Here is a 22,689-nt window from a genome sequence, read left to right as displayed (position 1 = left end):
TACTTAGATTGTAGGGGGATTTTTCAGGTACTCAGGATTGCCGCAAAACCAAGCTTTGCAGCCCTGCTGTAACCATGGTTACCATAGGGTGCACAACTGCAGATACCACAACTATGAAAGAGTTATTAAGAATGAACAGACTGATGTAAAAAGAGACGAATATTGCCTACGCAAGGTAGTTAGTGAGCTCCTGAGCCCCCACAGATCCACTTAATATAGGAATTTTACTGTATTTTCTTGACTTTAAAATATATTTTATGTCAATTATTTCCAAATGAATTACCAAAGAAGAAGAGAAGGGTAGGGATCTGCTAAGAGGGAAATCACCTGGTTTACAGTACCACTGAAGGTAGGATCTGGTCCTCCTTTTGTTTGATATTGCTTGCTTTTGCAAAATTCCTGTTGAAAATACTTCCCCTTTTCCATGTCTGATGCATCACTTCAGGAGGTAGTATGTCGAGTTGCTTCAAAGATCTCACACTGTTTCATGATGTGATAGAACCAGCTTAACTGAAGCAATCTGAGGTGATTCATCACAAAGAAATGTATTATCCAGTCAATAAAAAAAATCTCTCTTGTACTTATAGCTGAAAAAAGCATTTTTTGAGAATAAAAGACATGTGCTTTTTTTTTTGTTTGGTTGCTCACAATAAAATTTCATAGAGGAGTTCACAAGCTAAATTTTTCTGGAAAATGTACTCCAAAAAATCATTCACAGAAAGCTGGCTATCTTCAAATGTTTGCTGAAATCTTTTATTTTTTACACAACGTAGCTAAGAGGAGAATCAGGCTCACTGATTAAAGAATAAACTCCTCCGCTGCACTTCCCTGCATTGGCTTATTTTATCTTACATATAGAATCTGAGGAAACCTTCCTACCCTTACAATTAGTTTGGTCAGTCAGTATGATTTCTTACCTTTTGATATAACTATTACAAAAATCAACCATTAAAACTGGTGATTATGTTTCTCTTATAATGGTATAAGTTATGTAAACTCTGCCTCATTAACAGAAATTTTATACTAACTATAAAGAGGGAAACTTCACATTTTATTTCTCTTATGTTAGGAGACTCTGGTGACTGTTTGTTCTGATTTCATAAAGGTGTAGTAGTCTTTGCTAGGAACTTGGGACGGTATTGTTTTAAAAGATGTTTACCATAAAGTCTTTATTTTCAATTGCATGACTAACATGTGCACTATCCAGGACTTTCCAGACCCAAATGGTCTTCTAGGTGCATAACTATCCTTTTGCTCATGCTGTTGTTTGATATGTACATTAATCAGTAGTAACTGCACATACAAATTGGGAGCACAATTCTGAATGCATTTGTGTGCATAATTCTTGAAGGTACATGTTTTTGCAAGAAACCCGAGGGACTACTCAGCTGGAGTAAGGGTGGCAAAAGTTGGTCCAAAATATATTCCTAAATGTTTAAGCTTCGTTCACCTGTTCTTATTGAATGTTACCTCACCTGACGTCACCATCTCCTGTAATATCACAAACAGTAGCTATGGAGATGGTTGTGATGTCACAAACAGGAGACAATGTCTTCAGATGAGGAACAAGCAACAGGAACCAATTAACTCACAAGAATCAAAGATCATGTGATATCCCAGATAATTAACAGCAAAGGAAGATAAATACAGAAACTGATATATTCTATAGGCAGAAATGTTTCTGAACAGAATGTCTCTAAACCTTTTCTATAAGGAATTGGTTAGTCTTCATTTCAAAGTATCCAATCTGAGCCCAGTCCCATTAAATAATTAACTCCCGTTAAATTAAAGGCAAAACTCAGCAGCAGCATTAACTCTGGAATAATAGAACCTTTGAACAATGGGAGTAGGCTCAGGTTTTTTGTTTGTTGAATAGCAGTATTGTTTGGCCTGTCTTTATTTCTTGGGGTTTTTTTTCCCCTTTAGATAGTAAATCCATTACAATCTTGCTTTCTTCTCTTCAGTCATTTAACATAAAAATGACTACACCGGGTCAGACCAATGGTCCATCTAACCCAGTATCCTGTCTTCTGACAGTGGCCACCGCCCAGTGCTTCAGAGGGAGTGAACAGAACAGGGCAATTTATCAATTGATCCATCCCCTGTCATCCAGTCCCAGCTTCTAGCAGTCTGAAGTTTAGGGACAGTCAGAGCATGGGGTTGCATCATTGACCATCTTGGCTTATAGCCATTGGTGGACCTATCCTCCATAAACTTATCTAATTCTTTTTTTTTTTTACCCAGTTATACTTTTGGCCTTCACAACATTCCCTGGCAATGCATTCCAAAGGCTGACTGTGCACTGTATGAAGAGGTACTTCTCTTTTGTTTGTTTTAAACCTGCTGCCTATTAATTTCATTGGGTGACCCCTGAGTTTTTGTGTTGTGTGACGGGATAAATAACACTTCCTTATTCAATTTTTACACACCAGTCTTGATTTTTATAGACCTCTAGCATATCCTGCTTCAGTCGACTCTTTTCCAAGATGAATAGTCCCAGTCATTTTAATCTCTCCTCAAAAGAAAGTTGTTCCATACTCCTAATCACTTTTTCTGCCCTTCACTGCACTTTTTCCAGTTCTAATATCTTTTTTGAGATGGGGCAACCAGAATTGCACACAATATTCAAGGTGTGGGTGTAACATGGATTTATATAGTGGCATATTTTTGTCGTCTTATCTGTCTCTTTCCTACTAGTTTCTAACATTCTGTTAACTTTGACTGCTGCTTCACACTGAGCAGATGTTTTCAGAGAACTATCCAAAATGATGTCAAGATGTTTGAGTGTTAAAAGCTAATTTATACATTCAAGATGATGGAATCTAGTTGGAGTCTGTCCAAAGTGAATTACTTTGCGTTTATCAACATTGAATTTCATCTGCAATTTTGTTGCCTCATCACCCAGTTTTGTGAGAGCCCTTCGTAATTCTTTGCAGGCTGCTTTGGACTTAACTATCTTGAGCAATTTTGTATCATTGGCAAACTTTGCTACCTCCCTGTTCACCCCCTTTTCCAGATCACTTATGAATATGTTCAACAGCACTGGTCTCAGTACAGATCTTTGGCAGACCCCCCACTATTTACCTCTCTCCACTGTGAAAACTGACAGCTTACTCCTACCCTTTGTTTCCTATCTTTTAACCAGTTACTGATCCATGAGAGGACCTTCCCTCTTATCCCATAATTCCTTACTTTAAGAGCATTTGGTGAGGGACCTTGTCAAAGGCTTTCGGAAAGTCCAAGTACACTATACCAACTAGATCACTTTTGTCCACATGCTTGTTGACACCCTCAAAAAATTCTAATATGATACATGATTTCCCTTTACAAAAGACATGTTGACTCTTCCCCAGTGAATTCTGTTCATCTATGTATCTGATCATTCTGTTCTTTACTATAGTTTCAACTAATTTGCCTGATACTGAAGTTAGGCTTACTGGCTTGTAATTGCCAGGATTACTTCTGGAGCCTTTTTTAAAAATCAGTGTCACATTAGCTACCCATCAGTCATCTGGTACAGAGGCTGATTTTAGTGAGAGGTTACATACCGCATACCAGTTAGTAGTTCTGCAATTTCATATGAAACACTTGGATGAATTCCATCTCGTCTTGGTGATTTACTGTTAAATTAATCAACTTGTTCCAAAACCTCCTCTATTGACACCTCAACCTGGGACAGTTCCTGAGATTTGTCATAAAAAAATATGGCTCTGGTGTGCAAATCTACCTCATATCATCTGGAGTGTAGACCAATACAAAGAATTCATTTAGCTTCTCTGCAATAGCCTTGTCTTCCTTGATTGCTCCTTTAGCACCTTGATCATCCAGGCCCCACTGACTGTTTGACATTTTGTTGTTAATTTTTGTGTCTTTTGCTAGTTCCTATTCTAATTCTTTTGTGTCCTGCCTAATTATACTCTTACATCTGACTTGCCAGAGTTTATGCTCCTTTCTATTTTCCTCAATAGGATTTGACTTCCAATGTTCAAAGGATGTCTAATTTTATTTTTTTGCCTCTAACCACCTCCTTCACTTTGTTTAGCCATGGTGGCATCTTTTTGGTCCTCTTATTGTCTTGCAAGCATTTCACTCTTGTGACTGTTCCTTTTAATTTTCCCCCAGTTCTTAGTTTAAAAACTCCTCTGTGACCTTTTTAATTTTACATGCCAGCAATCTGGTTCCATTTTGATTCACACTGAGCCCATCCTTCCTGTATAGCTTCCTCCTTTCCAAAAATGTTCCCCAGTTCCTAATAACCCTAAATTCCTCCCTCGTACACCATTATCTCATCCCTGCATTGAAAGCCTGCAGTTCTGCCTAACTGGCCCTGTGCATGGAACTGGAAGCATTTCAGGGAATGTTACCATGGAGGTCCTGGACTTCAAGCTCTTTCCTGGCAATCTATATTGGGCCTCCAGGACCTCTTATCTTTCCCTATATCATTGGTAACCACATGTTCCAAAGCAACTCTCAACCTTTGCACCTGGCAGGCAATTTACCATGCAGTTCTCCTGGTCATCACAAACCCAAGTGTCTATATATCTAATAATCAAATCCCCCCACTACTCTCTGACTGTTATCTTCCTAATAACTGGGGTTCCCTCCCCCAGACAGGTATCATCAGTGTGAAGGGATAGCATGACATCATCTGGAAGGAGGATCCCAACTACGGGATCATTTCAATCTGCTCCAACTCGATGTTCTCCTTCCCCAAGACTTTCGTTCTTCTCAATAGCACAGAGGCTGTCACACTGGGGATGGGGCTGCTCTACTGTATCCCAGAAAGTCTTGTCTATGTACTTCTGTCTCCCTTGGCTCCTCCAGTTCTGCCACTCAGATCTCAAGAGCCTGTACTCCATCTCTCAGGGCCATGAGCTACTGGCACCAAATGCACACACATGCTGCCTGCCTATAAGGCAGGTAATCATACATGCTTCATTCAGTGCAATAAACTGGATAGCCCCCACTCTGCTGCTGTACTTCTGCCTGCATTATTTTTACTCTTGCAGGGGTGAGGGGAGTTGTTCATTTGCGGGTTTTGAATTTGGGGAGATGTTGGCCTAAGTTTAAAGAAAGTTTATTGAGTGTGTCTGGCTCTCATACTACCTGGCAAAAGTCCCGTTTGCTAGCTTCTCTGGTCAGTTACAAGCTGGCTTTTTAAACCCACGCTCTCCCTGAGGTAGCCTCGCCCCTTCGTCACAAGGTCCTAGAGGGATTAGGAATGAAAGCTGGCAGGCGAGACCCTCCTTAGGAAGCTCTCCTCCTTGCCTAGCTGGCTGGTAGGTGCTGCATACAAACCACACTATAAACTTCAATCAGGCAGGCACACAGCAAGCAAGTACACAACAAACTCATCCCCAGTGTCACATAGCCACTACTCATTTACCTGAAGAACTCCATTGCAAAACTCCCCTGTTTACTGTTCCTGTTTGCTAGCTCTCAAGGTTATTTTTTCTCTTTCTCTAACATTTTTCTGCTGTCTTTTTCAGGTAAAGCATTCTCTTATATCATTGAGCTTGCAGGTAAAATTGAACTGGATTTAGAAAGTGTCAGAGCTGTGCTGAAGGCCTGGTTATTTAGTAACCATTAAATAATTAAGAGGCAGCGGGGCAGTTTGTTATAGCTCTTGTCAAGGCTGGGAACTTATTTCCATGTCACAAACATTAATCACAAGCAACCTGCCTTCTGATGGTCACTTGAGGATTGAATATTAGTTCTAACACTGCCTTGAGGAAAACACAAAGGAAACACAGGCTGTTAATAAAAAAAATTTAAAAAAAAACTTTCTAGCTTAAGACCATGTTACATAGTTAAATCATTTCATTTACTTTTCATGTGGCTGCCTTTGTATTTTTCATTATAATGAAAATGAATTAATTGAGGTTGCTTTAGACAGTTGACAGGCTGATGTTGGAGTCTGTCCTCTATGTGCAAATGCTACTGATGCCCTCTTTAGTCTCAGATCAAGGGGCTAGTGTACTTCTACAGCTTGGAAAAGGGGGACTGCATTCCTCTCCAGGGGTTCCAGTGTGCAACACAGTTTGGGGAGGGGGCTAAACATGGGCCAGACGAGGAGCAAGTATAAGGCTGATGAATTCATGAATGCATGGATCCAACGTCCGGTCCCCGCGAAGAGAATCCTCTAGACCCATAAGTGCTACTGTAGCCATAGGGATGCCAGGGTGAAGGATTTCTCCCTTCCTCCCCCAGTTCCTCTTGAGATCCCCAGTGCATTGGCAGTTAGACAGACAGAGGACAGATCCTTGGAGCTATGATAATCTACACCAGCTGAAGATCTGCCCCAGGAACACTTTGGTCCTACATGCATATCAACACAAAGTTTCCCTCTCAGCTGCTGTTTGGGAAGGAAACAAGGAGATCTGGATGCAATATTAGAGTTAACTCAGCTACACTGTGCATTTGTAGTATTTTGTCTTCAACCTTTCCTCATGAAAGGAAAATCCTAATCTATCATTGTGCATGTGTGCAGGACTTACACACTTTGAAAAAGCAAATAATTTTTGTGTTTCAGTGTAAACACCATAAATAGATTACCGTACTATGTTATAAAGGACCTGATCCTGAGTTTCAACCTTCTGGCTGTGTGTACAGTCTCTTTGGAGACAGTGGGCATGGTAATTACTGTGAATGTCCAGTGATGGGATCTGGACAGTACAGGAAGATGCTTTGGGGATGTTCAGGGGCTGGGGTACAGCAAATGTTATCTGCAGAGCTTCTGAGTAAACTGTTTGGGTGGCTAACTGACTGGGGTGATGGGGAATTAACACGCAGTTTAGCACCAGCAAGACTCTCTCTCACTAAGGCAAGAGGTAACAAGGCAACCAATAGCCGCGGACACCCTGAGAAAGTGTCACAATGACATTGCATCACTGTTCATTAATTCATAGCTCAAGCCTTGGCACAGGTCTCTGGATTAGTACAACTGAGGAGATGGCAGGTGAAGGTGGCTTTAAACCACCACTGCACTCTCCTGCTCCTCAGAGCTCCTGGGGCCACTTTAGCCCCTGGCATAAGTTGGAGCAGCCTCTGGATGTAAAGGGCCATTGTGTAGCATGCTCTGGCAACAATCCACCCGTGCCACAGGCAAGCACCCTATTCCACAGTATATTAAGGGAATTTCCTGCTAGTCACGTAAGGCAGCTTTGTGCTGCCAGAAGCATGCAAAGCAGTCTCATCGGGGCCAGAGAGCTGGTCCTTTAACATATCTCCTCAATACTTCTTGCTCCATTCTCAAAGATCACTGATATGATAGCTGACTGCAGCCAAGCAGATGGTCAGTTATTCTTGGCCTCTAAAAATGCAATCCTTTCTTCATTGGTTGTTTCCTGGCTTTGCTGGGAGCACTGGGTGCTCAGGAAACACAGGATCAGGCCCTCATAGAGTAGCTCTTCAGCTCATCTATCTACAAGCCTTGTGCTTTTCCCCAATAGATTATGGTTCAGACCTAGAAATGTAACCACCACATTGGCACCATTACAAGGAGGAATAAAAAAATGGGTCAGTTAAGAATACTGAGAACAGATGGCTCCTTTGCAATGGGCCCTTGTGCAATTCTTAAATTAGCAAAATGTATCAGGAATGTTGAAAATTTAGTGGGTGACTTTGAACCTTTAATTATACTCAGGATGAAAAGCTGTAAATAAGGGCAAAATTTGTCTCACTGAGATCACCTTCACCTTGTGTCCTTTCAATGCTGGTTGCTTGTTTTTGTGATAACTCTGTTAGCAGGTCTTGCTAACAGGAAGAGTCGTAACTAACTGAGGGGATCAGAATTGTCCTTTTTGTCTTTTTGATTATTTTTCAGTGTCTTATGGAGTATTTGGGGAAGTTTTTAAAAAGACTTTTGTTTAAAACCAGGATCCCTACCCATAATTCTAACCTTCAGCCATCTCTGAAATGAACTAGACCTTCTCAAGTCTGGAAAAACCTAAACACTGTTCCCTAATCTCCAATGGCAGAAACTCATCGCACTGCTATTATTTAATTCTGGGAATTTCCCAGTAACAATACTCCAGCATTCTTGGGAAGTCCAACTTCTACATGATCTCTAGCTTCCTGGGTGCACAGTTGTAATCTGAGGTGTCAGTTCTGGGGGATCCACCTGGGAGGAGGGAACAGTGATCCCAATAGCACCACCAACTATGAAAAGAAGGTTGCAGAATGCTCTGGATAGTGAGGAAAGATGTAGAGGCATTCCCTCAAAAACATTACTGACAGGGTAAAGGGTGGGAGCCTTCCTTACAGGGAACATACTACCAGATCCAAATCTCCCTTATAGTTTAACCCTCATCTAATAAGTCCTTGGTTAGTGAGCTCTTGCAGATTCCTCTCCACTTTTATAGAGATATTGTGAAAACAAATATACTTGGGAACATACAAAAGCCCTTTATGTGGATATATGCTCTTTTGTACATCCTCACAGCAACGAAAGCGTTAATGTATATGCCAAGAGATGGAAAGATACACAAAGTTGAAAGGAACAGCCAGTCCAAAATGCAGCTAGTTCAAAGGTTATTGAAGCTAGGAAGACTATGAAGCAAGTTGTTTCGACAGTGATGTTAGTGTCATCTTCTGCTCAGCTGTAGGTGAAGCTGACTTAACCTCCTTTTAATAAGTTTCCAGCATGTCTGTTTTGCTTCCTTTGAGAGATGACAGAGAAGGACATTTTATTTTCTTTGGGAAACTGCTGGAAACTCAGTTCTCTGAACAGACTCTCTGCCCCCCTCTTGTGTTTTCTCCTGTAGGGTTCCAGAGTGACATTACTGAAGTCATTCCGTGGGCTGAGGTGGACTGGAAAACTGCCATTCACCGAAATAATTCCTTTTTTTCATTTAGTATGGCACATCAAGAACTGTCTTGTTCTTTCACCGTTATCCCGTTTCTTGTTCCTTCTTTGAGGATTTAAATGATTTAAGATTTCTTAATGTTAAACTTGCCATATCAAAGATGGCCATTTTTGCTCTTCCTCTCTGAGGAAAAAAATCACCTAGGTAATTTATTTCTTCACTCCCTATTTAGTTAATTCTAATCTCTCTCCCAGACACACCTGTTGTGACCATGAGATCTCTACTACAATTAAAATATACAAATATTTTGGCCACTATGTCCCTCCTTTCCATTCAATGTACATAAAAGTTAGCATGTTAACTCCTGTCCACAACTGATTGGCAGTCAGTCATTCATCAGAACTTTGACAGAGAAGCATGTTGCCATTATGGGCATGAGCCTCAGCTGGTTTTATGTCAGTGCCAATTATATCTTCAATGCAACTTTATAATGGAGCAGTCTAATAAGTCCACCACAGGAAGAAAGCCTTTCTGATCTCAAAGACTTATTTCCTTTCCTTCCCAGACACTTAAAAATGCCTGTTACTCCTAAAAATGATGTAACAAGAACTAAACATCCTATGTCAATATAAAAAAAACCCATATGCTGGTATTACACAAATAGGAACCTAAAACCATGCCCCACATAGTCCTGCCTCTGCTTGTGGTGGATCAGAATAGAGTCAAAGAAGAAATGTGATAGAGTGGCCCTAAGTCACACTGAAGATATCAGAGTAGAACAGAATTTAGGGCTAGATCGATAAAGGACTAAGATATTTTAACATTTAGCATGGCAGTACCTAACTTTTAAATCCCTAGCTACCCAGTGGAATCCACAGCGCTGAGTTAGGTGCCTTGGCTCCCTTTTGATTCAGGAGGAGCATTAGGTACGTGAGAATATCTACAAAAGCCAGCACATGGAATGGGGAGTCACGTAAGCTAGTCAGTAGGAAATGCTATCATCATGTTACTGTGGTCCTTCCTCCCCCTTTCTACCTTTTATCCCAGTTGTTAGAGCACTCACATGGGCTATGAAGATCCAGGTTCATAGAATCATAGAATATCAGGGTTGGAAGGGACCTCAGGAGGTCATCTAGTCCAACCCCCTGCTCAAAGCAGGACCAATCCCCAACTAAATCATCCCAGCCAGGACTTCGTCAAGCCTGACCTTAAAAACTTCAAAGGAAGGAGATTCCACCACCTCCCTAGGTAACGCATTCAAGTGCTTCACCACCCTCCTAGTGAAAAAGTTTTTCCTACAATATTCAACCTAAACCTCCCCCACTGCAACCTGAGACCATTACTCCTCGTTCTGTCATCTGCTACTACCGAGAAAGTCTAGATCCATCCTCTTTGGAACCCCCTTTCATGTAGTTGAAAGCAGCCATCAAATCCCCCCTCATTCTTCTCTTCTGCAGACTAAACAATCCCAGTTCCCTTAGCCTCTCCTCATAAGTCATGTGTTCCAGTCCCCTAATCATTTTTGTTGCTCTCCACTGGACGTTTTCCAATTTTTCCACATCCTTCTTGCAATGTGGGGCCCAAAACTGGGCACAGTATCCAGATGAGGCCTCACCAATGTCGAATAGAGGGGAACGATCATGTCCCTTGATCTGTTGGCAATGCCCCTACCTATACATCCCAAAATGCCATTAGCCTTCTTGGCAACAAGGGCACACTGTTGACTCATATCCAGCTTCTCGTCCACTATAACCCCTAGGTCCTTTTCTGCAGAACTGCTGCCTAGTCATTCAGTCCCTAGTCTGTGACGGTGCATGGGATTCTTCCGTCCTAAGTGCAGGACTCTGCACTTGTCCTTGTTGAACCTCATCAGATTTCTTTTGGCCCAATCCTCTAATTTGTCTAGGTCCCTCTGTATCCTATCCTATATTGGAAGAGAAGATCGAAGGTCTGGAGCAGCAAATATCGACCCTGCGTTGCATACGAGAATCTGAGGATTTTCTGGACAAAAGTCAGGATATGCTTCTACGGGCACAAAGCTCTAAAGATTTAGAGCAGGTTGCACAGTGGAGCCAAGAGGCCAGTGAAGAAGCTTGGCAACATGTGACCTCCAGAAGAAGAAGGGGGAATGTCCAGGTACCAGCAACACAGACACAGGTAAGTAACCGTTTTCATGTTCTCTCCACAGGTACCATTGCGGAGAGTGGACCAGATGATACATCTGGGGGGAGAAAGCAGAAGGAGACTCCGCTGGTTGGAAGGCATGAGATGTGCTGTCCTGAGGTTGGGGGTTCCACGACCACCACTCCCAAGAGAAGGAGGCGGATGGTGGTGGTCGGGGACTCTCTCCTCAGGGGGACTGAGTCATCTATCTGCAGCCCTGACCGGGAAAACAGAGAAGTCTGCTGCTTGCCAGGGGCTAAGATTCGTGATGTGACGGAGAGACTGACGAGACTCATCAAGCCCTCGGATCGCTACCCCTTCCTGCTTCTCCACGTGGGCACCAATGATACTGCCAAGAATGACCTTGAGCGGATCACTGCGGACTACGTGGCTCTGGGAAGAAGGATAAAGGAGTTTGAGGTGCAAGTGGTGTTCTCGTCCATCTTCCCCGTGGAAGGAAAAGGCCGGGGTATGGACCGTCTAATCGTGGAAGTCAACGAATGGCTATGCAGGTGGTGTCGGAGAGAAGGCTTTGGATTCTTTGACCATGGGATGGTGTTCCATGAAGGAGGAGTGCTGGGCAAAGATGGGCTCCACCTAACGAAGAGAGGAAAGAGCATCTTTGCGAGCAGGCTGGCTAACCTAGTGAGGAGGGCTTTAAACTAGGTTCACCAGGGGAAGGAGACCAAACCCTGAGGTAAGTGGGCAAGCGGGATACCGGGAGGAAGCACAGGCAGGAACGTCTGTGAGGGGAGGGCTCCTACCTCATACTGAAATGAGGGGCGATCAGCAGGTTATCTCAAGTGCCTATATACAAATGCACAAAGCCTTGGAAACAAGCAGGGTGAACTGGAGGTCCTAGTGATGTCAAGGAATTATGACGTGATTGGAATAACAGAGACTTGGTGGGATAACTCATATGACTGGAGTACTGTCATGGATGGTTATAAACTGTTCAGGAAGGACAGGCAGGGCAGAAAAGGTGGGGGAGTAGCACTGTATGTAAGGGAGCAGTATGACTGCTCAGAGCTTCGGTATGAAACTGCAGAAAAACCTGAGCGTCTCTGGATTAAGTTTAGAAGTGTGAGCAACAAGAGTGATGTAGTGGTGGGAGTCTGCTATAGACCACCGGACCAAGGGGATGAGGTGGATGAGGCTTTCTTCTGGCAACTCGCAGAAGCTACTAGATCACACGTCCTGGTTCTCATGGGCGACTTCAATCATCCTGATATCTGCTGGGAGAGCACTACAGCGGTGCATAGTCAATCCAGGAAGTTTTTGGAAAAGTAGGGGACAATTTCCTGGTGCAAGTGCTGGAGGAACCAACTAGGGGGGGAGCTTTTCTTGACCTGCTGCTCACAAACCGGGAAGAATTACTAGGGGAAGCAAAAGTGGATGGGAATCTGGGAGGCAGTGACCATGAGTTGGCCGAGTTCAGGATCCTGAAACAGGGAAGAAAGGTAAGTAACAGAATACGGACCTTGGACTTCAGGAAAGCAGACTTTGTCTCCCTCAGGGAACTGATGGGTAGGATCCCCTGGGGGAATAACATGAGGGGGAAAGGAGTCCAGGAGAGCTGGCTGTATTTCAAGGAATCCCTATTGAGGTTACAGGGACAAACCATCCCGAAGTGTAGAAAGAATAGTAAATATGGCAGGAGACCAGCTTGGCTTAACGGTGAAATCCTTGCGGATCTTAAACATAAAAAAGAAGCTTACAAGAAGTGGAAGATTGGACAGATGACCAGGGAAGAGTATAAAAATATTGCTCGGGCATGCAGGAGCAAAATCAGGAAGGCCAAATCACACCTGGAGTTGCAGCTATCAAGAGATGTTACGAGTAACAAGGGTTTCTTCAGGTATGTTGGCAACAAGAAGAAAGCTAAGGAAAGTGTGGACCCCTTACTGAATGAGGGAGGCAACCTAGTGACAAAGGATGTTGAAAAAGCTAATGTACTCAATGCTTTCTTTGCCTCTGTCTTCATGAACAAGGTCAGCTCCCAGACTGCTGCGCTGGGCAACACAGCATGGGGAGTAGGTGGCCAGCCCTCTGTGGAGAAAGAGGTGGTTAGGGACTATTTAGAAAAGCTGGACGTGCACAAGTCGATGGGGCTGGATGAGTTGCATCTGAGAGTGCTAAAGGAATTGGCGGATGTGATTGCAGAGCCATTGGCCATTATCTTTGAAAACTCGTGGCAAATGGGGGAAGTCCCGGATGACTGGAAAAAGGCTAATGTAGTGCCAATCTTTAAAAAAGGGAAGAAAGAGGATCCTGGGAACTACAGGCCAGTCAGCCTCACCTCAGTCCCTGGAAAAATCATGGAGCAGGTCCTCAAGGAATCTATCCTGAAGCACTTACACAAGAGGAAAGTGATCAGGAACAGTCAGCATGGATTCACCAAGGGAAGGTCATGCCTGACTAATCTAATCACCTTCTATGATGAGATTACTGGTTCTGTGGATGAAGGGAAAGCAGGGGATGTATTCTTTCTTGACTTTAGCAAGCTTTCGACACAGTCTCCCACAGTATTCTTGTCAGCAAGTTAAAGAAGTATGGGCTGGATGAATGCACTATAAGGTGGGTAGAAAGTTGGCTAGATTGTCAGGCTCAACAGGTAATGATCAATGGCTCCATGTCTAGTTGACAGCCGGTATCAAGTGGAGTGCCCCAAGGGTCAGTCCTGGGGCCGGTTTTGTTCAATATCTTCATAAATGATCTGGAGGATGGTGTGGATTGCACTCTCAGCAAATTTGCGGATGATACTAAACTAGGAGGAGTGGTAGATATGGTGGCAGGTAGGGATAGGATACAGAGGGACCTAGACAAATTGCAGGATTGGGCCAAAAGAAATCTGATGAGGTTCAACAAGGATAAGTACAGGGTCCTGCACTTAGGATGGAAGAATCCAATGCACCGCTACAGACTAGGGACCAAATGGCTAGGCAGCAGTTCTGCGGAAAAGGACCTAGGGGTCACAGTGGATGAGAAGCTGGATATGAGTCAACAGCGTGCCCTTGTTGCCAAGAAGGCCAATGGCATTTTGGGCTGTATAAGTAGGGGCATAGCCAGCAGATCGAGGGACGTGATCGTTCCCCTCTATTCGACATTGGTGAGGCCTCATCTGGAGTACTGTGTCCAGTTTTGGGCCCCACGCTACAAGAAGGATGTGGAAAAATTGGAGAGAGTCCAGCGAAGGGCAACAAAAATGATTAGGCGTCTGGAACACATGACTTATGAGGAGAGGCTGAGGGAACTGGGATTGTTTAGTCTGCAGAAGAGAAGAATGAGGGGGGATTTGATAGCTGCTTTCAACTACCTGAGAGGTGGTTCCAAAGAGGATGGTTCTAGACTATTCTCAGTGGTAGAAGATGACAGGACAAGGAGTAATGGTCTCAAGTTGTAGTGGGGGAGGTTTAGGTTGGATATTAGGAAAAACTTTTTCACTAGGAGGGTGGTGAAGCACTGGAATGCGTTACCTAGGGAGGTGGTAGAATCTCCTTCCTTAGAAGTTTTTAAGGTCAGGCTTGACAAAGCTCTGGCTGGGATGATTTAATTGGGGATTGGTCCTGCTTTGAGCAGGGGGTTGGACTAGATGACCTCCTGAGGTCCCTTCCAACCCTGATATTCTATGATTCTATCCCTACCCTCCAGTGTATCTACCTCTCCTCCCAGTTTAGTGTCATCTGCAAACTGCTGAGGGTGCAATCCACGCCATCCTCCAGATCATTAATGAAGATATTGAATAAACCCGGCCCAAGGACCAACCCCTTGGGGCACTCCACTTGATACTGGCTACCAACTAGACATGGAGCCATTGATCACTACCCGTTGAGCCCGACAATCTAGCCAGCTTTCTATCCACCTTATAGTCCATTCATCCAGCCCATACTTCTTTAACTTGCTGGCAAGAATACTGTGTAAGACCGTGTCAAAAGCTTTGCTAAAGTCAAGGAACAACATGTCCACTGCTTTCCCCTCATCCACAGAGCCAGTTATCTCGTCCTAGAAGGCAATTAGATCAGTCAGGCATGACTTGCCCTTGGTGAATCCGTGCTGACTGTTCCTGATCACTTTCCTCTCCTCTAAGTGCTTCAGAATTGATTCCTTGAGGACCTGCTCCATGATTTTTCCAGGGACTGAGGTGAGGCTGACTGGCCTGTAGTTCCCAGGATCCTCCTTCTTCCCTGTTTTAAAGATGGGCACTACATTAGCCTTTTTCCACTCATCCGGGACCTCGCCCGATCGCCATGAGTTTTCAAAGATAATGGCCAATGGCTCTGCAATCACATCCGCCAACTCCTTTAGCACTCTTACATGCAGCACATCCGGCCCCAGGGACTTGTGCTCATCCAGCTTTTCTAAATAGTCCCGAACCACTTCTTTCTCCACAGAGGGCTGGTCACCTCCTCCCCATGCTGTGCTGCCCAGTGCAGTAGTCTGGGAGCTGACCTTGTTCGTGAAGACAGAGGCAAAAAAAGCATTGAGTACATTAGCTTTTTCCACATCCTCTGTCACAAGGTTGCCTCCCTCATTCAGTAAGGGGCCCACACTTTCCTTGACTTTCTTCTTGTTGCTAACATACCTGAAGAAACCCTTCTTGCTACTCTTAATATCTCTTGCTAGCTGCAACTCCAGGTGTGATGTGGCCTTCCTAATTTCACTCCTGCATGCCCAAACAATATTTTTATACTCTTCCCTGGTCATTTGTCCAATCTTTCACTTCTGTAAGCTTCTTTTTTGTGTTTAAGATCAGCAAGGATTTCACCGTTAAGCCAAGCTGGTCGCCTGCCATATTTACTATTCTTTCTACACATCAGGATGGCTTGTCCCTGTAACCACAATAAGGATTCTTTAAAATACAGCCAGCTCTCCTGGACTCCTTTCCCCCTCATGTTATTTTCCCAGGGGATCCTGCCCATCAGTTCTTTGAGGGAGTCAAAGTCTGCTTTTCTGAAGTCCAGGGTCTGTATTCTGCTGCTCTCCTTTCTTCCTTGTGTCAGGATCCTGAACTCGACCATCTCATGGTCACTGCCTCCCAGGTTCCCATCCACTTTTGCTTCCCCTACTAATTCTTCCCAGTTTATAAGCAGCAGGTCAAGAAGAGCTCTGCCCCTAGTTGGTTCCTCCAGCACTTGCACCAGGAAATTGTCCCCTACACTTTCCAAAAACTTCCTGGATTGTCTGTGCACCGCTGTATTGCTCTCTCAGCCCATATCAGGGTAATTGAAGTCTCTCATGAGAACCAGGTCCTGCGATCTAGTAACTTCCGTTAGTTGCCGGAAGAAAGCCTCGTCAACCTCATCTCCCTGGTCCTGTAGTCTATAACAGACTCCCACCACGACATCACCCTTGCTGCTCACACTTCTTAACTTAATCCAGAGACTCTCAGGTTTTTCTGCAGTTTCATATCGGAGCTCTGAGCAGTCATATTGCTCTGTTACATACAATGCAACTCCCCCACCTTTTCTGCCCTGCCTGTCCTTCCTGAACAGTTTATATCCATCCATGACAGTACTCCAGTCATGTGAGTTATCCCACCAAGTCTCTGTTATTCCAATCACATCATAATTCTTTGACTCCTCCAGGACTTCCAGTTCTCCCTGCTTGTTTCCCAGGCTTCTTGCATTTGTATATAGGCACTTGAGATAACTCGCTGATCGTCCCTCCTTCTCAGTATGAGGCAGGAGCCCTCCCCTCTCACGCTCTCCTGCTCGTGCTTCCTCCCAGCATTCCACGTCCCCACTTACCTCAGGTCTTTGAGCTCCTTCCTCCAGTGAACCTAGTTTAAAGCCCTCCTCACTAGGTTAGCCAGCCTGCTTGCAAAGATGCTCTTTCCTCTCTTTGTTAGGTGGAGCCCATCTCTGCCTAGCACTCCTCCTTCTTGGAACACCATCCCATGGTCAAAGAATCCAAAGTCTTCTCTCCAACACCACCTGCGTAGCCATTCGTTGACTTCCACAATTCGACGGTCTCTACTCAGGCCTTTTCCTTCCACGGTGAGGATGGACGAGAACACCACTTGCACCTCAAACTCCTTTATCCTTCTTCCCAGAGCCACGTAGTCTGCAGTGATCCGCTCAAGGTCATTGGTGCCCACAACTTCAACTCCCCCTCAGCCTGATATGTATTTTATTTCATCTGATTGGTGACTTTTTTTTATTTGGCTGAAGAAAAGCTACTGATTTTGTCTTGTATTTAATTTATGGGTAAGGTACCTAAAGAACAGAACAGGCACTTTTATTTTTATACACACACGCATTGTAATAAACTAAAAGAAATGAAATTTAAAACAAACATGGATTTCATTCGCTGGCAGTAATACAAGCTGTAGTTTATCATAGTTTGTTATAGAGAAAGGGAAAAATGCATTTTTTTCTGTTCCTTCAAGATGTTTAAAATTTGCAGCCATTTATCTTCACAAGTTGTATTTCCTTCTGATATATAGTTGATACTTTGTTCTGGAGGCAGAATCAATTCCTTAATTACGGAAATCCATGCACCTTGTGCAGTAGGAGTAGTGTCCAAAATCCAGATATTAAAAGATATTTTTTCACCAACACCAATAAAACGTGTATACGTTTTCCAGGGGGTAGGTTTTTAATCCTGGTTGAATTCCCAGCAGGTGAGCCAAGGACAAGGGAACATCACTCATTAAGCCAAGAGTTGCATAAGTCTTGATCCAGAATCTGCAGATGTGTGGACAAAGCCAGTCTATACGAAGGAAGTTTTACATTTTTAAATTAAGCAGCTTCAGAGAGAGAAACATCCGTGAACATTCTACAGCGCCAAATTTTCAATAGTTTTCAGCATCTGCCTGGTACAGGCATGCAAGTCCACGCCGTGTATGGTTTGCATGAGCACACTGAAGGACATGTGAACTAATGTCACTTACATGTAAAAACGCATGTGTGCTTTAGAAAATCTGGCACCATAATTGTGGGTCTTAAATTGTTGCTTGTCATAAATCTGTAAATTCCTTCTAAGCCTTGTTTCCATTCCTCCTGGGATATTGGGCTGGGACTTCAGAATATCCTTTAGACATCTAGTTATTATTTGTCAAGGTTCCTTCCCCACTCTGAACTCTAGGGTACATGAAAGACCCCCTACATTTATTCTTACAAGCTTAGGTTAAAAACTTCCCTAAGGTACAAACTTTGCCTTGTCCTTGAACCGTATGCTGCCACCATCAAGCATTTTAAACAAAGAACAGGGAAAGAGACCACTTGGAGACGTCTTCCCCCAAAAATATCCCCCCAAGCCCTATTCCTTAGGAAGGCTTGATAAAAATCCTCACCAATTTGTACAGGTGAACACAGACCCAAACCCTTGGATCTTAAGAACAATGAAAAATCAATCAGGTTCTTAGAAGAAGAATTTTAATTAAAAAAAAGGTAAAAGAATCACCTCTGTAAAATCAGGATGGTAAATACCTTACAGGGTAATCAGATTCAAAACACAGAGAATCCCTCTTGGCAAAACCTTAAGTTACAAAAAGACACAAAAACAGGAATATGCTTTCCATCCAGCACAGCTTATTTTACCAGCCATTAAACAAAAGGAAATCTAACGCATTTCTAGCTAGATTACTTACTAACTTTACCGGAGTTGTAAGCTGCATTCCTGATCAGTTCCCGGCAAAAGCATCACACAGGCAGACCAACCCTTTGTTCCCCCCCCCTCCAGATTTGAAAGTATCTTGTCCTCTCAGTGGTCATTTTGGGTCAGATGCCAGCTAGGTTACCTTAGCTTCTTAACCCTTTTCAGGTGAAAGGGTTTTGCCTCTGGCCAGGAGGGATTTTATAGCACTGTATACAGAAAGGTGGTTACGCTTCCCTTTATATTTATGACATTATCTATAAGACCTAAAAACATGGGCTCTCTTTTTCAGAACCTGATAATATTCCATGATAAATTTGCCTTAAGAGAAGACATGTAACTTTTCCCCAGAGACTAGAATGATAAGTGTCTTATAAAAGCTTGTAATAATCATCTTCAATTTATCAGTTGTCTCTAAAGAAGGAAAAATGGCATTTAGCAGATGAGGGTGGAAAAAAATGCTATTAGTCAAAACTCTGTATAGTTAAGTAGGTCATTCAAGCCTTATAATAATCTCCAGTATCCAGAAACAGGTGATGACAGCGGTGGTCAGGAATAAAGACTAGAAATATAGGATGTCTGAATCTTTTGCAGAGCTTAAAGGCCAGTGAAATCTTGACCCTCTCTAGTATGTGAGATGCCTTAACGTAAATCTTAAACACATTATGAAATACTTAAAGGCAAGGTATATGTAAAATATAACAGTCCCTTATCTTTAATCACCTCCTTTTCAGATCATTCAGATAGGTTACACACCCTTAAATATTGCATATGCTGATGACTTGTCTTTACTTGCCTAGTTGCTGTAACCAGTTCTTTATTCTCCTTTTGTATTAGTCAATATAGTTCTCAAATTAATTGTGAAAGATGACTTAACTTAGACAGCCAAGGGGTTCACAGAACTTTCCCCCTTACACATCTGAGCAGTGGGAAAAGGTAATGAAACGAAATATTTGTTTGTATCAGCAAATGTGCACTACTCATAAAAGAAGGGTAACATAGCCTAAACTAGGCATTATTAGATGGAAATGGTTCAATTATCAATAATAACAATGGTAGAATATGCATATCAATAATTATACAGAAAACACCAAAGTGTTCAATAATTATTTCTGTTCTGTAGCTGGGCAAAAACACATGATGTAGTCATATCATATGATAACACTCTTTCTATTACACTAGTATCTCAGGAGAATGCTGAACAGCAGCTACTAAAGTGAGACAGTTTTAATTCAGCCAATCTGGATAATTTACATCCAAAAGATTTAAAAGAGCTGGCTGAGGTGAACGCTAGATCATTAGTGATGATTTTCAATAAGTGTTGGAACACTGGGGAAGTTCCAGAATGCTGGAAGAAAGCTAATGTTGTGCCAATATTGAAAAAGGGTAAACAGGATGACCCGGGTAATTATAGGCCTTTCAGTTTGACATCAATCCCAGGCAAGACAATGGAGCGACTGAGAATGAAACAAGGTTAATATAATTAATGCCAATCAATATGGGCTTATGGAAAATATATCCTGTCAAACCAAAATGATATATAAATTTTTGTATGAGATTACAAATTTGGTTGATGAAAGTAACAGTGTTGATGTAACATACTTAGATTTTTATAAGGCATTTGATGTGATACTGCATGACATTTTGGTTACAAAAATTACAAAGACATAAAATTAACATGGCACACATTAAATGGATTAAAAACTGACTGGTTGATAGGTCTCAACATGTAATTGTAAACAGAAATCGTCACTAAATGGGTGTTTTTCTAGTGGGTCCCACAGGATTGGTTCTTGGCCTACGCTATTTCACACTTATCATGACCTGGAAGAAAACATAAAATCATCACTGGCAAAGTTTGCAAATGAAGAGGACATGTCACTGATACAGAGCAACCTGGATCACTTGGTAAGACAGGCATAAGCAAACAATATGTGGTTTAGTATGGCTGAATGTATACATCTAGGAACAAAGAGTGTAGGCCATACTCACACAATGGGGAACTATCTTGGAAACAATGACTCTGAAAAAGATTTAGGATTTGTGGTGGATAATCAGCTGAATGTGAGCTCCCAAAGGGTCAGAAGAGCTAATGTAGTCCTTGGATACATAAACAGGGGAATCTCAAGTGGGAACAGGGATATTATTTTGCCTCTGTATTTGGCACTGGTGCAACCACTCCTGGAATACTGTGTCCAGTTCTGGTGCTTACAATTCATGAAAGATGTTCATAAATTGCAGAGGGTTCAGAGAAGAGTCATGAGAATGATTAAAGGATTAGAAAACCTACCTTATAATGAAAAATTCAAGGTGATCAATCTATTTAGCTTAAAAAAAGAGAAGGTTAAGGAGTTACTTGATTGCAGTCTCTGAGTATCTCCATGGGGAACAAATATTTAAAAATTGTCTCTTCAGTCTAGCAGGGAAATGTATGACATAATCCAGTGCCAGGAAGTTGAAGCTAGACAAATTCAGACTGGATATAAGAAGTACATTTTTAACACTGAGAGTAATGATTAGAACATTACCAAAGTTTGGAGTGGATTCTCCATCACTGACCAATTTTAAATCAAGATTGGATGTTTTTCTAAAAGATCCGCTCTAGCAATTATTCTGGGGAAGTTCTATGGCCTGTGTTGTACAGGAGGTTAGGCTACATGATCACAATGGTGCCTTCTGGTCTTGGAATCTACAAATCTAATCCAGTAGGGGATTGTTCCATAGTATAGGAACAAAATAAACACTTTTCTCAGACTAAATAATGGGTAATAATTTACTAGTTGAACTGGTTTAAAAATTTAACTGTAGTGAAAGTGAAGATCTGAGGCCCAGATTCTGTACACACTTGCATTACCATTACTCAATCCACTTCCAGGTGTTTTGAGTCAGTGACAGATTTGGCCCTAAGAGTTTAGTAACTCTGCCCACACCACAGTATCAAAACTATCCCTTAAATTGCCCATTAACAACCAAGGGACTGGAATGCACAAAACATCATGGACAGCAGCTGTCTTCTCTCCTTCATTTGTCCCTGGTCTCAGTCTCTCTGATCTGGCCAAGCCCAAATCCATGGAGTTTCTACATGGCTCTAGGAAAGGAGAGACATTGTTGCAGAAGTGTTTCTCTCCTCTTTCATGCTATACCCGACAAAGTATGCTGGGATTTTTTGTCCTGGCCATCCACAAAAGCTTAGATGTGGAACAATATAACTCTAGGTAAGCAGTTGTATTGAGTCATGCAGACTTGCTAGATGACTGAAGTGTGTAGGACTATAACATTCACTTATACCCCAGAAATTTCACCATGTGGACAGATATGTGGCTTACAGCTCCAATAGCAGTATACAAACTCAAGTTCCCATCTCAAAGAGATAATTCAAACAGGAAATTAAGAGACAGATTAGATGGCAATCAGCTGCTGAAAATGCCCATTAATCTCCAGGATGCAATAAACAGTGATAAAACCATAATCTAGAAAGAGCAGAGTGTGAAAAGGAACCAGAAGACAGTACTAGCAAAGATGAAAGAACTGATAAATGGTAAGTGATGTTGTTTTGAAAATTCCTGGTTTTCTGTGATCGGAAGCAAAAACAAGGCCTAACAAACATGACACTTTCATTAGTGTCTGCTTCTTAAGAGCTATGGCATTGGAATGTCAGGAATTTAACTCAGGCAAATCCTACCCCCTCCCAAGCAGGTGCAGATAGAGAGTCCTAAGGATGGCTGTGGTTTCACAGGACATTGGGCAGGATTTAGAGGGATTGCACAAAGCACGTGCATTTCCAGCATGAGGCAAAGTTCAGCTCAGTTTGCATATGTAACAAGGTGCTGAAGGGCCCTCTTAGCTCCTGCCCCGTTGGGCTGATAGTAACTCGGAGACCCTGCATTCAGTAACAACCGGTGCAGTTTATTTACAGGTTGTGCTCCCACCACCTTTTCACCATACAAGTAGCCCTTTACTGTCTGGAGGGAAGCACTACCTCCCTGCTTCCACTCCCTGCCTTTTCCCTTTCTTCCTTCCCCTGAGGCTTTTATACAGCCCCAGCCTAATTAGGCAGCAGCTGTCTCTGCTTCTCCATTAGGACCAGGTGGTCTAACCAGCTCCAATTAAGGGAGGTGAATTG

At 42.7% G+C, this 22,689-nt stretch overlaps 1 protein-coding gene across 1 annotated transcript in view; it reads left to right on the top strand.

The window, feature by feature from the left end:
- Window positions 1–290: 290 nt before the first annotated feature.
- Window positions 291–22,689, top strand: part of FSHB (follicle stimulating hormone subunit beta) — a 40,725-nt gene continuing 18,326 nt past the window's right edge. The window contains exon 1 of the mRNA XM_074956962.1: window positions 291–349. The gene's annotated coding sequence lies outside the window, so the exon portion shown is untranslated. The remainder of the gene's footprint in view (window positions 350–22,689) is intronic.

This window comes from Natator depressus, chromosome 6, assembly GCF_965152275.1.
Source record: "Natator depressus isolate rNatDep1 chromosome 6, rNatDep2.hap1, whole genome shotgun sequence".
NCBI lineage: Eukaryota > Metazoa > Chordata > Testudines > Cheloniidae > Natator > Natator depressus.
The sequence above is the reverse complement of the archived record's forward strand: the minus strand, read 5'-3'. Positions and strand labels throughout refer to the sequence as shown.